At 40.5% G+C, this 15,794-nt stretch overlaps 1 protein-coding gene across 3 annotated transcripts in view; it reads left to right on the forward strand.

The window, feature by feature from the left end:
- The window catches only part of LARGE1 (LARGE xylosyl- and glucuronyltransferase 1), a 285,860-nt gene that overhangs the window by 570 nt on the left and 269,496 nt on the right, over window positions 1–15,794 (forward strand). For all 3 annotated transcript variants that reach the window (XM_035569242.2, XM_035569241.2, XM_035569240.2), the window contains exon 2: window positions 1,301–1,377. The gene's annotated coding sequence lies outside the window, so the exon portion shown is untranslated. The remainder of the gene's footprint in view (window positions 1–1,300; window positions 1,378–15,794) is intronic.

Consider the following 15,794-nt stretch of genomic DNA (forward strand, 5'->3'; position numbering starts at 1 on the left):
CTCCTGTCCGGGAGCTGTGTCGTTAGATCGTTCATCCGTGCTCACCAGGGGTTGGGAAGGCAGCAACTTGCGGCCTCTGTGGAGGTGACACGAAGTTTGATAATGCCTTATGTAACACTTTTTGGAGGGACTCCTAGCCCTTGCGTTGTGCCCCGTTTTGTTTTCAGAGAGCAAGTGATTTCCCTTCTTTGTGGAGCATCATACAAGTGCTCCTTGTATGTGTTTTCACCTGAGTACGGTGTCTCCTGCTTTGTTCAACTTGGAACGGAGGCATTGCTAGAGAGCAGATAGAGCCTACTTTTTTCCAATATGTGTCGTTAAACTCAAAATTCGCCTGAGGAGGCATCTGAACTGTTGTTACAGGGTCTTACCTTTTTGTGTACGTCTAGCGCTTGTTTTTTATTACACTCTTAAAATTATTACAGGAGACATTTTCACAGCCGTGACTGTCATTTATGTGTTCTGGAAGGTATAGATGCCAGGATAGAAATACTAAGGAATCAAAAGTCTTCTAAACAGCGTTAGCTTTCTTTTTATACAATTTCAGTGCTAGAAGGAAGAGAAAGCCCTAGGCTAAACAGAGTGCTACGTTAAAACCAGATGTGGCAATTGCCAACAGGTCAGCACATTTCATTTAATGAAATCTTCTGGATACAGATTATTTTTCTTTGTATAACATCTATTATTTTACTTGCTTAGATACAACAGGGAAATTAGGTAAGTCAGCTGAGAGGTTTCCTTGTTTCTTGTTTCCCTGCAGTTTCTCTAAGTGGTCATCGTCTACTTAAAAAAAATAAAAAAAAATGTTACTTCACACAAAAAGACAGTGTAGTGATTTGCTACATGTTCTTTAGACTCCTACTGCATAGGTACGCTAGGGGGACTAGTTTGGTGGTGTTTTTTTCCCATTCACTGGTGAAAATGCACAGACTAATGTAATAACGCATATGAAAAGAAGTCTTCTTTCGTTGCCTTATAGCATTCCATCATTAGTCTATAAACTTAAAGGAAAAATTGTATGTATAAATGCAGATGATGAGTTCAGGGCAGGGGAAATATTTTAACAAAATCATTCTACTTCATTCTATGTTCCCTGCTGCAAATGGAGATAAGTTATCAAAGGTTAGTTTACTTATAAGAACAGAACAAGCAAATAGATCCCCCATATTTCCTCAGTCTGTTGCACTTTTTTTTTTTATGGAGAAATGAACAAGGTGGAACAGGTCTCCCTAGGCTTCTTGAAAACTGCAAACTGCTGATAAGTATTACAAGTTTGAAATGTGGAATTCTTATTGCTTAGGCATCCTGTGACGGCCCCTGATCAGCAAGTCATGTAGAAGCCGCAGGAACTGCAGTTTCTGATGGATAATCGGATTGGTAGGTTCTTCTTATGTTTTTTTTCCCTCATTTAATTGCCCACTTGTGATAGCAGGTTCCTTTTCTCCACCCTGTTGATTTTTAATTCTTGCAGTTTTTGATTTATGTTGTGTGTTGCATCTTTTCTGTTCGAAGTACGTACTCCCTTCTCAGTTGCTGGTAAGGAAAGTACAATATTTTCATGACAGTATGTGGCAAGATTAATGTCTTTATTAATGTCAGAAATATTCATGGCAACTTTTTTTCTCCTGTGTTCAGGTGTTATAAAAATAAGTTTTTTCAGGTCTGGGGAAATATGCACTGGGTTTCTTTAAAGGCATTCTGAAAATAGTATTACTTATATATTGGATTCTCTATGTCATCTAGTCAGTCTACTGGAATTCCAAGGTATAGTCCCACAGAAAGCCAAAGTACAGAGTGTTGTGAATGACTAGATGTCTTTTGGAAGCATTAAGATATGTCACCAGCTTGGTCTGCTGAAATTTCAGATTGTAGGACATAATAGTAGCAAAGGTATTCTTGAATGAATTACAGAAAACTGATAAAACTAGGCATACGCATATGTATTTTATACCAGAAAACTGATAAAACTTCCTTGCACGTCCATGTCATTAAACAGAAGTATTATTAAGTTTTAAAGGAACAATCCTCCAAAATATAACTTGTTGTATTATTTCTTGCTTAATTATTTATTTTTACCTAGAATAAATGATCAATTGTCAGTAGACGCTTACTGGAATACTCTCCTCTCTCATCTTTCTGTTTTCCGTTTGGTGCATGTGCATTTGTAGTAGCAATCCTAAAAAATACAACAAGCACACACATACACAAAACAGACGAAAACCAAAGCCATTTTGTCAGATGTTTGTTAACTGAAGGCTAATAATGAGTAAAATTTACAATCTGACGTCAAAGTCTACATTATATATGCTAATCTCAATTCATGCGCAAACTCCTGTTGATGGGGGTTGCTTGTCTGGATCTAGAGCAATGTATGTCCCTTTTCCTATTTTTTTTTTTTTTGTCCAGGCACCTAGGCTTGTATGAAGGCATCTGTTAATGAGCCCTTGTTATCTTTGATTGAAGACCTTTCATCAGCTGCATTAGAATTAATTAAGAAATACCCATTTTAAGGGTATGATATGGAAAAGTAGTTATGCCGGAAATATGACCTATATATTCTGGTAATATTAACATAAAGACTTGCTTGAGATGAAGACACGACGGCCAATGCGAATTTACAGTTGGTCATTCTTCATGAGTTTATCTCCACAGAGTTAGCTGTATTTGCCTAATTCTGTAACTAAAGAACTTTCTGAAAAGTAGCTCTGTGTAAGAAAGCATATATACACAAGCACACGCAGTGTTTCTGCCCTGCTCGTTGTCTGACTTTGACCCTTCTTTCTTTTTGTAGTGAATACTACCTTTAAAAAAACATTTTTTAGTATTCCATGTGTTGTAATTCATGAGCTGGAGAGTAAGAACTACCATTTGGGAAAGTAAATTTATTTTTTCTTTCTTGCTTTTTCATTGGATTGGTATTTTTCTCTTCCTTGTGGTACCCTCACCTGAAGATAAGGGTTAAGAAATGAGGCTTGAACCTTTTAGGGATTCATGACCCCTTTTGGTGTCACTTGGCTTAGCATTTGAACACCTGTCCGGTCTCTTTTCAAAGCTTGCTCAATGCATAGTTGTAAATAGGGAGTAACAGATACCAAATTCTATTTTATAGGGAACTTTGTGGCTCAAAAATCAAGGAGAAATTTGCTAGAAAGGATTATCCTGGCCTTGGCACTGACTTTGAAGCAAAACTGCCAAGGCTGGAATCCTTGTGTAAGTGCAATCTCTGTCAGAATTAGAAGCAAACAGAGTAAAACAGTTCTTTACTTGATTTAATTTGCAGATCAGACTAGGTCTGATCTAACAGTACTTACAGTAGTATCCAATTCACTGTTCTTTCCAGGATATAGCTACTACTTCCACAGCAACAGAGTTAACTGGGTAGAAGCTACACTAAAGTGTAATTGGCAAGAGGAGCCCCAGCAATGTCTATTTAATTCTATGGCAAAAACCCAGACCTAATCACAGAGCCCTATGATGGAGGAAGCTGGAAATCTGAGACAGTGCAGGAAAAATGCAGTCTTCCTTGCCAACCTCCATGTAAAACAGATACACTTGAAAATAATGAAAAGGAGTAGATGGCTCTTAAAGGAAAGTATTCTCTGTCCTTATGCTTCCCATTTCTTGATCAGTGATATAAGGAAATAGATGCCACAACTCTACACTTTCCCAAGTGTTTTTGAGTATTGATAAGTCATTTCTATGACTAAGTCAGTTTCAGGGAACTGGAGACTTGTGTTGCATATAATAACCCAGCCCCTATGTATGTTGGAAGACATTTGACAGCTAAGGCTTAGTAAGGAGGAGAAAACTATGTTATTGTTCAATAACATAATTATTCAGTTAAATACAGATGTGGAGAATGAAGAATTCTGTTTTAGGAGGTGGGCTGAGGAAGAGGAGAGAACAGTTGTGGAATTTGATTAAAAAAATATATGTGAAACTCTTAATTTTCTTACAGTTTTCAAATAGACTTTTGTACTTGTTAAGGGACTTGGGAATGATACGTCTGTTTGCAGAAAAGAGTATTTTTCATTCTAGAGTAAAAGGTGTTACTGAATGATGAAGGGGTGGAGGGAGAGAATGACAAAAAGAATTGTGAACTGTTTGGATGAGGTAGAGCTTCCATCTGATATTCAGACTTCCCAACACAGCTCCTCCTGGCTACATTTAACTTTCCTCTTCTCTAACTCAGTGTTGTGCCCCTAACCCTCCGTCACCTCAGTACTGAATTCCTTTGGAGATTATTTTCCATTCTGTCTTCAGTTAATGCTGCTGATGATCAATACCGCAAATGGAATTTTATGTTCAGAAATTACTGGACTTCAGTGTATGAATCTGCCTAATTCAATCTTTTTCAGGCTGAAGATACTAGAAGGGCATATGCTACTGGGTAGATAGAAGAAATGAAAACCCATCATTCTAAATCCCTAAATATATGCTGTTTAGATCATGTTGTTCTTAAGAATCTCAGCTTTCATTTGTTTTCAAACAGAAGGGTGTCCTAGGCTTCACATTTTTTTTTATAGAAAACGAAGTGACATTAGCTTTAAGAGTCTGAAAGCAGAAGTTAAATACCGTAGTCTCATCTTTGTTCAATCCTAAAACTGGTTCTGGAATGTGACTCACATTTAAACACAGGGAGGTTATCATTCATGTACAGCAAGTCTTCTAAGATAAAATATTGGATGGTGTGCTTGAGAGTTCTTAAACAAGATAACAGTAGTTCCTACCTCTTTAAAAGGGCAGAATTGTCTGTACTTGTGGATTCTTCGGTGTTGAATGTACCATACAGCAAGATGCTGCTCTATTAGAGATCTGGAGCATTTAGGAATGGGACCCCTGTAAAGGTAGAAATTTTCTGTTTTTATTATTGGAATATTTTATAACTTATGTCCCTGCATTTGGTGTTCCAGAGTTTTTTAATATCAGCTACATTTATGAGAAATCTGTTCATCTTCTGTGACTTCCAAGTAGTAGAAATTGGTAGAGGTGTTGATGCCATAAACCCTTGTAAGTGCTAGGAAAGTTGCAGTGTACTGCCATGTTGACATTAGCTTCCACAAAACAAAAAATGATCAGATTAAAGAAATGGTAGAAGCTTTTAGTCTGGGATATCTTTCTTCATTAAGATGTATGTTGACAAAATGCAAGATGCTGCAAATGGAGAACAAGGGGAAAAAAAATCAGTACTGATATTGAGTCTACCACTAATAGGACCTGATAGTGGCTAAAACAGACCACTTGGTGATGGACAGGAAAAAGAGGCCTTTGTACTTGATGTTGTTATCTTGTACCAAGGTTCTGAGACTACCATAATGCAGAGGAAGAAATAAAGAAATTTGGTCTGTACCATTACCACAGATAGCAAAAATAAAATATGCAAGCTGAGAACGTTTCAGATGCAGCTGTCTTAATTGCACTATGACTGCTGGACAATGAGTTTAAAACCTTAAGAAAGAAGCAATGTGTGTAACTTGGTCTAGGACAGTAAATTTGCATTATTCCATGGCTGCTTTCAGACCTTGGGTGTGAAGAGGAAAGTGTACCAGCAGTGGCTTAAGTTATTAGATTTCCTTCCCAACATTGTGGTTTGTCTCCCATTTCCCTTGTTTTCAATATAATGTTAGTGCAGCTTAAGGGCTGCTAGATTAAAATAGTAGCATTCTAGTGTTGTTCAAATTCACCTCGTTCAGATTAGCAGCGCAGGCCCTTCATCACTATAACACCTCCTTCCATATAAAGGCTTTCCCTAGGAAATGATTCCTGTGTGGCTTAAATCAGGTGACTTTCCACCTAGTTTGGACAGTTGGGAACCATGCATGATATTACCTTGCAATGTGGTTATTGATCTTGGAATTTACACCTCTACTGCTGGCATCCAGAGCCTTGCAGCTTGCTTTTGCATGCTTGGCAGGGCCAGTTGGGTGTAAAATCTTCTCCATATCGCCAGTGTCCACTGCTCACACATGAGTGCTCACACCTGTCACCTGAGGTATATCAAGCTGCATCATCTGTGGAGAACATCTGAAATACTGTTCAATAGGCTTAGGTCCTGATTTATGTTACAATCACAATGTGAGTAACTGTGCACAGCTGGTGAATGGGCTGAGAAGAAAGATGTTCTTAACATTTTTTTTTCTTAGGATGAGCAAAATAGCAATACTGTGTCACTAGTACGTGAGGAACTGAAACTGATGACAGTAGTCTTCATATACAGAATAACTTCGCCAATTCTCCAGTCTTAAGCATGTTGTGGAAATAAATTCATAGGTTCTTGAATGTTTTACAGAGCAGGCTGGAGTGAGGCAAATGACAAAGTAGAAAGATAAACTGATGCGCTGCAGGTGAAGTGATACGGGCAAAGTTTGCCAGGTCGTCAGTCAAAATGCAACAAGCAGAACTCCGATTTCCTGAGTCACGGTTGTGTGCTTTGAGCAAGTGAAAACACCTATGTCTTTAGCAAAAAATATTGCTTCATATATTTGTGCCTAAGATGATGAAACAGTCCCTGATGATACTTGGCATATAGAATCATGGAATGGCCTTGGTTGAAAAGGACCTTAAAGATCATCTAGTTTCAACCCCCCTGCTCTGGGCAGGGTTGCCAACCACTAGAGCAGGCTGCCCAGAGCCACATCCAGCCTGGCCTTGAATGCCTCCAGGGATGGGGTATCCTCAACCTCTCTGGGCAACCTGTTCCAGTGCCTCACCACCCTCTGAGTGAAAAATTTGCTCCTAATTTCTAACCTAAATCTCTCCTGTCTTAGTTTAAAACCATCCCCCATTGTCTTATCACTATCAACACATGTAAACAGGCCTTCCCCCTCCTGTTTATACACTCCCTTCAAGTACTGGAAGAATGCAATGAGGTCTCCCTGGAGCCTTCTCTTCTCCAAAGCTAAACAAGCCCAGTTCCCTCAACCTTTCTTCATAGGAGAGGTGCTCCAGCCCTCTGATCATCTTAGTGGCCCTCTGGACCCGTTCCAAGAGCTCCACATCCTTCTTGTGCTGGGGGCCCCAGGCCTGCACGCAGTATTCCAGGTGGGGTCTCACAAGAGCAGAGTAGAGGGGGACAATCACTGCCCTCTCCCTGCTGGACACCCCTTTTTTAATGCAGCCCAGGACATAGTTGGCCTTCTGGGCTGCAAGCGTGCACTGCTGGCTCACGTCCAGCTTCTCGTCCATCAGTCCTTCTCTGCAGGGCTGCTCTCAAGTTCTTCTTCGCCCAGTCTATATAAATACCTGGGATTGCCCCAGCACAAGTGCAACACCTTGCACTTGGCCTTGTTGAACCTCATTAGGTTCTTATGGGCCCACTTTTCCAGCCTGTTCAGGTCCCTCTGGATGGCATCCCTTCTCTCTATCGTATTGACTGCACCACTCAGCTTGGTGTCATCTGCAAACTTGCTGAGGGTGCACTTGATTCCATCGTCTATCGTTGATAAAGATGTTGAAGAGCACCGGTCCCAAGACCAACCCCTCACCATTGTCCAGTTGTCCTCGCAGAGCAGTGTACCTGTTCTGCAGGGGCAGCTGGGTAGGTAGGGGAATCACCAGGCAGGTGCACCTGCTACGCTTGTAACACCGAGCAGGGACCTTTTGCCATTGCCCCGTCCCCCAATTCATCACCATCGTTGTTAGGGGGAGGAGAGGAGAGGAGAGGGGGTTCACTGTAGCAGGAGCTCTGTCTGCCTGCTGGTCCCCTCCTGTTACCTGCTTGCAATGTGGTAGAGGGTTATGTGTTTCTTGTGGAGCCTCTGCTGGCTGCCTAAGCCTCAGGGCTGGTAGGGACTGGGTCCACCAATCTATCTCCCTCTCACTCTCCCTAATGCTCCTCAGCCTCTCCACCTCTTCCTTCAGGTCAGCCACAAGGCTGATTAAATCATTCACCTTGTTGCATCTGATGCAGGTGTTGTCTCTCTCACTCTGCACTGCGAGGGCCAGGCTCTGGCACTCGCTGCAGCCAGAGACCTGTGCACTCAATGTTTGTGTGGGGCCTCTGTCTGGATCTCCACACTTTCCGTGACAACAGCCTTCCGCTGGAGTGCAACCATGGCAAACCAGCAGGCTCGCTAGTACTCTCTGTGGTAGCTTCCTCGCTGAAATTATAAGACGCAGAGTTCACAGAGGAGAGGAAGAGAAAGGGAGGTGGGAAAGGGAGGAGAGGATCCTCCCCGCACTCCTCCCTATCCCACACTAACTGCCAAGCTGGTCCTGTTTGCGGTGCTCCCTAGGTACTGCTTTTACACAGCCAGGGAGTTTGCTGTCTCAGTGAGTGGCTGCAATATGGCAGCAATGCCCGGTTTAAATATCCCGCCACTACCGCTGCTGGCTTCGCCTACTCCTCGTGAGCCTCCCTCGCGAGGGCTGCCAGGCCCTGGCAGCTCCCTTGGCTGCCTTGAGTGGCCTCAATGCCGGAAAATAGCCCTGCCTGCCTCGATCCCTTGCTCAGCTGCAGAACGCATCTGCCCCGGAGCCAATCATCCTCAGCGAGTAAACTTACATAACCTTTTTGAAGGTAAATATTCATCTGTGCATCTTCAAACAAACAGGTAATATTAATAAAGTTGAATAACTGGATAAATGAAAAAATAATCTCATGATGTAGAGGTTACAGATGCTCTGTGTTGATTTGGAGGCAGTGCAGTGAGTGACCGAGGGAAGACAGGAGTGGTTTTCTTCTCAAAAGTGGAAAATAATACATTTAAAGGAGAAAGAAATGAGAGAATGCTTGAAGGAGTAAACAAATATATCTTGGTCTTCAAAGCTGGTAGGTTAATGTTCTTAAAGTATATGGAATATTATCTGTGGCCAATGGTGGAAAGAAACTGGAGAATGAAACTGGTATAGGCTATTTAGCCTACAAATGAAGCAGAAGTCACCATAAGTGAGCATTAAGAAGACCAGAATATGCACCTGATTTATTGATACATGCTAATTGGGTAAAAAATGCTGCGCTTTTATTGGTGGCATCCTTTTATATTGGTTTTGACCACTGATAAGCAGGGGCAGGCACAGCACCTGTCAGAATAGAAGGCTACTGCCACATTTGTAAGGCTTGTATCCCACTGTTGGAGAGAAAAAACAATTTAATCTTTATTTTCATGAGTAATAAAGATTTCTGGACTTGCAATTAGTATTAAGAATTCTCTGAAATAATTAATTTTGGAGTATGTTTTATTTTGTGTGTTTGGTTGGATTTTGTTCCTTAGCTTTGTTTGTCCTGCATTGGACATTGCTGTGTTGCAGAAGGCCTGAGTTTTGATTTCCCCTTCTCCCTCCTTTTTCCCTGATTTTCATGTTTTAAGTGGCCATGTATGGGGGTAATATGATTTGGGAAAATATTGTGACTTTTTTGAGTGAAATAGTGGAATAGTGAATGTAGTGTATAAAACAGTTATTTATTAATGTTACTAAAATGCCTAGAGGCTTTGTTTGAGTAAGGGCTCCCTTTATTCTGGGTGAAGCACAAACACAGACTCTGTGTATCTTGAGGGTACTTCATGGAACAGAAAGGCTGGTATAAAATGGCAATATAAGGACTGGTGCATGGCTTGAACTCTTCTGACACAGCGGTGCTTTTGGAGAACCACAGAGTGGTTGAGGCTGGAAAGGACCTCTGGAGGTCCTCTGGTCCAACACCACTTACTGTTCAAGTATGGTCACCTAGAGCTGGTTGCACAGCGCTATGTCCAGATGTCTTTTGAATATCTTCAAGGATGGAAACTCTGCAACCTCTACAGACATGTATCCTGATGTTTATTGATGAAACCACCAGTGTTTCAGTTTGTTCTGCCTCTTGTTCTACCATTGAACACCACTGAGAAGGGTCTGGCTCCATTTTCTTTACACCTTCCCTTCAGATACTTATTTTTTGACGTACCCTTTGCCAGTGTTGGCTGCAGGTGGGCTCTGGCTTTCCTGAACACATCTCTACAGGATCATACAATGTCTCTGTTTTCCTCCCATGTTACCTGCCCCTGCTTCCACGTTTTGTATACTTTCTTTTTGTGTTTGAGTTTTGGCTGGAGCTTCTTGTTCATCCGTGCAGGCCTCCTGGCATTTTTGCCTGACTTCCTGCCCACTGAGATGTTCTTTAGCTTGGCGGAGGTGATTCTTGAATACCAACTGGCTTTCTTGGATCCCTCTTCTTTCTAGGGCCCTGTCCTATGGGATTCTTTCAAGCAGATCGCCGAAGAGGCCTACTCTCCCAAATTCAGGACTGTGATCTCTTTCTTCCTCTGCTCCTTCCTCTCAGGATGCTGAACCCTGCCATGTCATGGTCACTGTAAATAAAGGCTGCCATTTACCTTCATACCCCCACAGAGCCCTTCCTTGTTTGTACGTGTGAGGTCCGGCAGAGCACTTCTCCTCGTTGGCTCAGGACGGGGAGTTGTCATGGGTGCTCTGCAGGAACCTCATGGATTGTTTATGCCCTGTTGTGTTGGCCTTCCTGCAGATGTCAGGGTGGTTGAAGTTCCCCATGAGAACCAGTGTCTATGAATGTGAAGACTTCTAGCTCTCTTGTAGAAGGCCTCATCCACTTGTTCTTCCTGGTCAGGTGGCCTTAGGCAGATGCCCACTACAACGTCACTCATACTGATCTGCTCTTTAGTCCTTATTCATAAGCTCTTTGTTGGCTTATCGTCCGTCCCCAGGCAGAGCTCCACGGATTACAGCTGTTCTCTGACATAAAGGGCCACTCCATCTCCTTGTCTTTCTAGCATTTCCTTCCCTAAGGAGCATCATTCCATTACAGCAATGCAGTCATGCAAGCCATCCCACTGTGCCTCTGTGATCCCATCAAGATCATAGCTGTGCAACTGCACACAGGTCTTTAAGTCCTTGTGTTTATTCCCCTTGTGTTTATTCATACAAAAAAAAATCCACAATTGATAAAAGCTATTCAGATAAAAGAACTGTTTTTGCCAGTATATCTGTGACTACTGTGGCAGCTTCTCCTAGCCAAGTTACGTCAATCAACAGTCACTCTTCACACCACCAGCCAACATAGCTGGGGTGTTAGAAATTCCCAAAGCGAGAAACTGTTTCCTGCCCAAAAGAGCTTACAAAACACAGAAGTAAGAGTGTGCTGAAGTGTTTGAAAACTGATGGTTTGTACTTTACTTTTTTTAAGATTGTATTTTTAATCTCAGTAATTCGTCATTTGAATAGTACTAGTTTATTTATTGCTAGCATTGTTGTTGTTTAAACATCTTCTGAAGAAATAAAACCGTATTCCTCCGTTGTGATTCACTGGAAGCAGTAACATGGGACAGTTCCGAAAGGATTCACTGTAGTTCTGAGACATAACCATTTTTCCTCTCTCAGGTTATGTTGCTTTTTAATTGATGTGGTATTTTAAGTACATATTATATTTGATTTGTTAGATTTTATTTTAGCATTTCCGTTAGTGCACAACACCAATTTTGTGGACTAACCAAACAGAAACCGTTAGGAGGATGGAGACAGATCCCATTGCACCTGCCTTGTGACTGTAATTTGTGGAGGTGAAATGAATCTAACATGGCAGGAACTGAGTCATTCATCACAGACAGCAAGAAATCCGGGTTCCCTTGTGTTTTCCTGTCTTTTTCATTACATGGATTTGCCATATGTATCTGAGTTTGGGATACAACTTCTCTGGTATCTAAGAACTTCTTCTATTTGGCTTGTTTTGAGTCAGGTACGGTTATCATTGTAAGACTTAATATCTTTGGCTACTCAGAACAAAATGGAATTTTTGGCTTAATTTTAGAGGATAGAAAGCTGATATTTTATCAGGCCAGAGATAACATTATTAACATTGAGAAGCATTTTTCAGGAGCTGTTTGTAATGCTGACTTCAGTCTACAGTGAGATCGTTCTCTAATTGTTCAGGTTATCTCAGGTCTGTTTTGGAATCCTCTCTGCTGTTAGCCCAGTAATTTAGGTGATAATCCCTAATGTTTTCAGTTAGATATTCCTGTCAAACGTTGATCTGGCAACTAACTTCCATGTTTTTGTTGCTGACTTGCAACTTGGATGAGAGTTGACTGTAGTAACCCAGTATAAATTCCCACTAGTAACCAAGCCTGTTAAACTAGGCTGAACAATGGGAGGACATGAAATCTGTGTTCCTTGCTTTTATCTGGTGTCTGTTCCTTTCTCTATCAAGTTCAAGCCCCTAGTTTTTCAGAGCCCTCCTCAAAACCCCAGTAAGAATGTTTTGGCCAGGTTCATGAGCCTTCAAGCCAGGCCCTTAATGAGCTGAAGTGAAAAACTTTGCCATTCTCACTTTACTTTTCCCAAGAGCTGTCTCACTGAAATCAGTGCTGAACCAATACAGATATGTCAGTCTTGCTCTGTCAGATTGCCTCTCCATCCATCCTTGCTGGTGTTTACTGTGATGGAATACTGGTAAGCATGTAGTGATGCTTCTGGATTGCATGGGGTTCCCAGAAGAGACCCCAGTTTTGATCTGCATTAGTAGTGTTGGACACCCCAAATGGGCATGAATGTAGCAGATAATGTTTTGTGATGAATCTTTTTGCACAAGACTTTCCCATTAGCTGTGGCTAAAAAGCCACGAAGCACTCTAAACGAAGAAAATAGGACTCAGCAGGGCATGTAATGGACAAACTTACACAAATTACAGCTTTGTTTCTAGCACCTTGATTCTGCTGGACAAATGTATCTGCAGGTATTGTGGTAATGGAAGCAGCAAAGCTTGTCGCATAGTGGTACAGAACAAAAAATATTTTCAATGCTAATTTAGGAAAAAAAAAACAGGAATTTCCGCTGAGAAATGTTAGCGCTCAAAGTAACCCAGGTCTAACAGTATCTTTCAGTGTACAATAATGTAGCATTCCTTTTCTGGTGTGTTGCTAAGATGGGAGTAAAACCACAGTATGCAAAATTGAAATATCATCCATCCATCCATATACTTTGCTAGCAAATTCTGCATCCTCTATTCTTGCTTCCTTTCCATGAAACAATGGTTCTTCTATATCTTGGCACATTCATATTTGCCAAGTGTTTTTCAAAGATGAAATATAGCAGGAAGGTGCTAAATATTCTTGCTTTCTTCTGGAACTATTTTTCATTCAAGATATTCTTGTCATAGCTTATATTTGGTGTGAAAACTGGAATGGATGCTCTGATTTTTAAGAATTTTGGACTTGTTTATTTTGCTGGCAGGACACAAATAGATACGCGAGGTTTTGCTGTAATTCTGTGGCTCAGAGTAACTCCGTGGTGCAGGCAAGGATCTGTATTCTAGAGGCAGCTATGTTAAGGGCCAGCTTAGAAATGTGTCTGAAATTACCTGCTATATCTAGATTGAAGATTGGGATGTGGTCAGTGCATTTAATTAACCTCTCTAACCACCACTATATGTCCAAGATGCTGTCATACCTGCAGTTTTTTTTTCCTTCTCTAAATGCATGAGATAACGTAGCTGATGGATAGATTACAGTTCTGTATTCTTAAATAATTATTTCTTTAGTAAACATTCCAATAAAGGAGAGATCCTCTATCCAAGCTTGGCACACTTTGTGCAAAATTTCTTGCCATTGTTAAACTACAGATGGGAGGAAAATGTTCTGGAAGAGCCTAATTAAAACACTGACATATCTGACTGTCTGTCCCATGTTTATGTATAATAAATCAAGCACCTGTGGATACTGCAGTTCTATTTGGAAAAAATCCCTTTGAGGTGAAGATAAATGTGGAATGTTGTATAGCCAAAAGTATCATCTTTACTCGAAGGTCACTAACTCCTGTGTAATTATTTAGAATGAATGGTGATCTGTCGACAATTTCTAAGGTTCTTAGGTTTTGATTGAGTAAGAAATGATTTATATATGTTACTTTTCCATCTGCTTGTGCACGTGCATCTGTAAAACATTCAGGAGTTCACAAACTGAAACCACTAACCTGAAATAAAATGTAAACTGACAAAGGTCTGATTTCTGTAAATACAACTTAGGAAATTGTATTAGGCATATTGCAGAGCCATTGAGGCTTGCTCCAACTATATAGGAATGTAATGGTATGACTCCTGTTGACTTGAATTTCAGAACAGGACTTGAATTCATGATCCTAAAAAGCTCCAAGTTTTCTTTGGCTCTCAGTGGTATTCATTACTTCTAAAGTTTTGACTTGAATAGTTTTCTTTGTTCAAATGCGTATTTACTTACCATAAGAAGGGATGGCTTACTTCACAGAGCGAATGAAAGACTTAGATGGTATTATATCTCCATGCGTCTTTTCAGTATTATAGGAATTTTCATGTCATAAGAAGCACATTTCCTGTACAAATGCGAAATTGTGTTGTAAATGAAATCTCTTAATTACTGCTCAGCTTTGCTAAGCTATTTGCTTGAGTCAGCAACTGCTGAAAAGTGCCATAATTTTGAAGCAAAAATTTAAGACTGAAGATTTCAAACCAATTTCTTTTTTCCCTGTCATTAAGAGAATAGTGGCTTAGCAGTCAGGAGAAAGAACTTTCTAGTTTTAATAAAGAGTGTTCAAATTCTTGTATTAGAGGCTTATGGCTTTTAGATTAGAACAGCATGTTCTTGTTTCTCCTCCACCTCCTCACTGGCACTCTAACTTGTGGGTTTGCTTCTAGTTTTTTGATCCCACTGTACACTTTGGAGCTGCGTTTTTTTGTTTTTGTTTTTGTTTTTTTTTTTTTTTGTTTGTTTTTGTTTTTTTTGTTTTTTTTTTTTTTACTAGTAAGGTTCTGATCCACACTGTAGGTGAAGAGGTGTGTGCCTCTCTGGGAAAGAGGGATTGCCTTGAGACCAGAAGTTCATGGTAAGCTAGTTGTTCTTTTTAATTATCTATACATGAAAGTATTGTGAAAATTGTTCTTCGAAACTGAGAAGCATACATGTAGTGATGTATGTAAGTTCAACAGAGTTGAGGTGGTATGACAACCTGTGTAAGATTTGTGGGCTACCTGGTAAAATTGTTTAGTTGTCTGCTTACGGCAGTGTGGAATAAAAATTTCTCATTCTGTCTGGAGTCCAGGTTAAAATCCTAATTTGTACGATGTGTAAGATTAGCAATTTTCCTTAACTCTGGTCTTCGTTTTGAGCTAGACTGAGGAATGTTTACACACTGTAGTCTGTAATGAATGTTCTGAATAGTCTAGTTGAAACCAGTAATGGTGTTTGAGAGCGATTACTCCCTTGTGGCATTCCCAAATGCATGGTGACCACTGATAGCTATATTTGCCCTGTTTCCTCTGTGCTTACCTACCTGTGGATTTTGTGAGTACCTTAGAGCAGGTATAATTTCATGAGGTATTTGTACCATGGTTAGTACAGCAAAACCATGGATCTCTGGTAGTGCCTGGCAACCACAGTCCATAATGCCCCGTATAGTGCTCAATAATTAAAGCATTACACAGTTGGACAAGACTGGCAGGTCTCATTAAAAACACATTCTTATCCTGAGGTTGCTGAATGTACCTCTAAAGCACACCCCAGATTCTCTCTTAACAAGTGATACGGTTTTTCTACTTGCCATTCATAACTACAGGGGACTCTAGTCTTCAGATAGCACTGGTAATAATAGCTACGATATTAAAACAAAGATGGAAATACTAAAAGCAAAGAGGGAGGATGCAAAAACCATTCTGTAATCCTCTGGGATAATGGCCTTAAGCCACATGTCCTTGTGATTTATGCACTTGTTTTTATTTGTCCTCTTTGGCAGAAAGCTTTGTCACTGAAGAGATTTGATAATAGCATGTTCAATATAATTGTAGTACTTATATTCATGTAATAAATAATTTGGGGCCA

Source organism: Cygnus atratus, chromosome 1 (genome assembly GCF_013377495.2).
Source record: "Cygnus atratus isolate AKBS03 ecotype Queensland, Australia chromosome 1, CAtr_DNAZoo_HiC_assembly, whole genome shotgun sequence".
Taxonomy (NCBI): domain Eukaryota; kingdom Metazoa; phylum Chordata; class Aves; order Anseriformes; family Anatidae; genus Cygnus; species Cygnus atratus.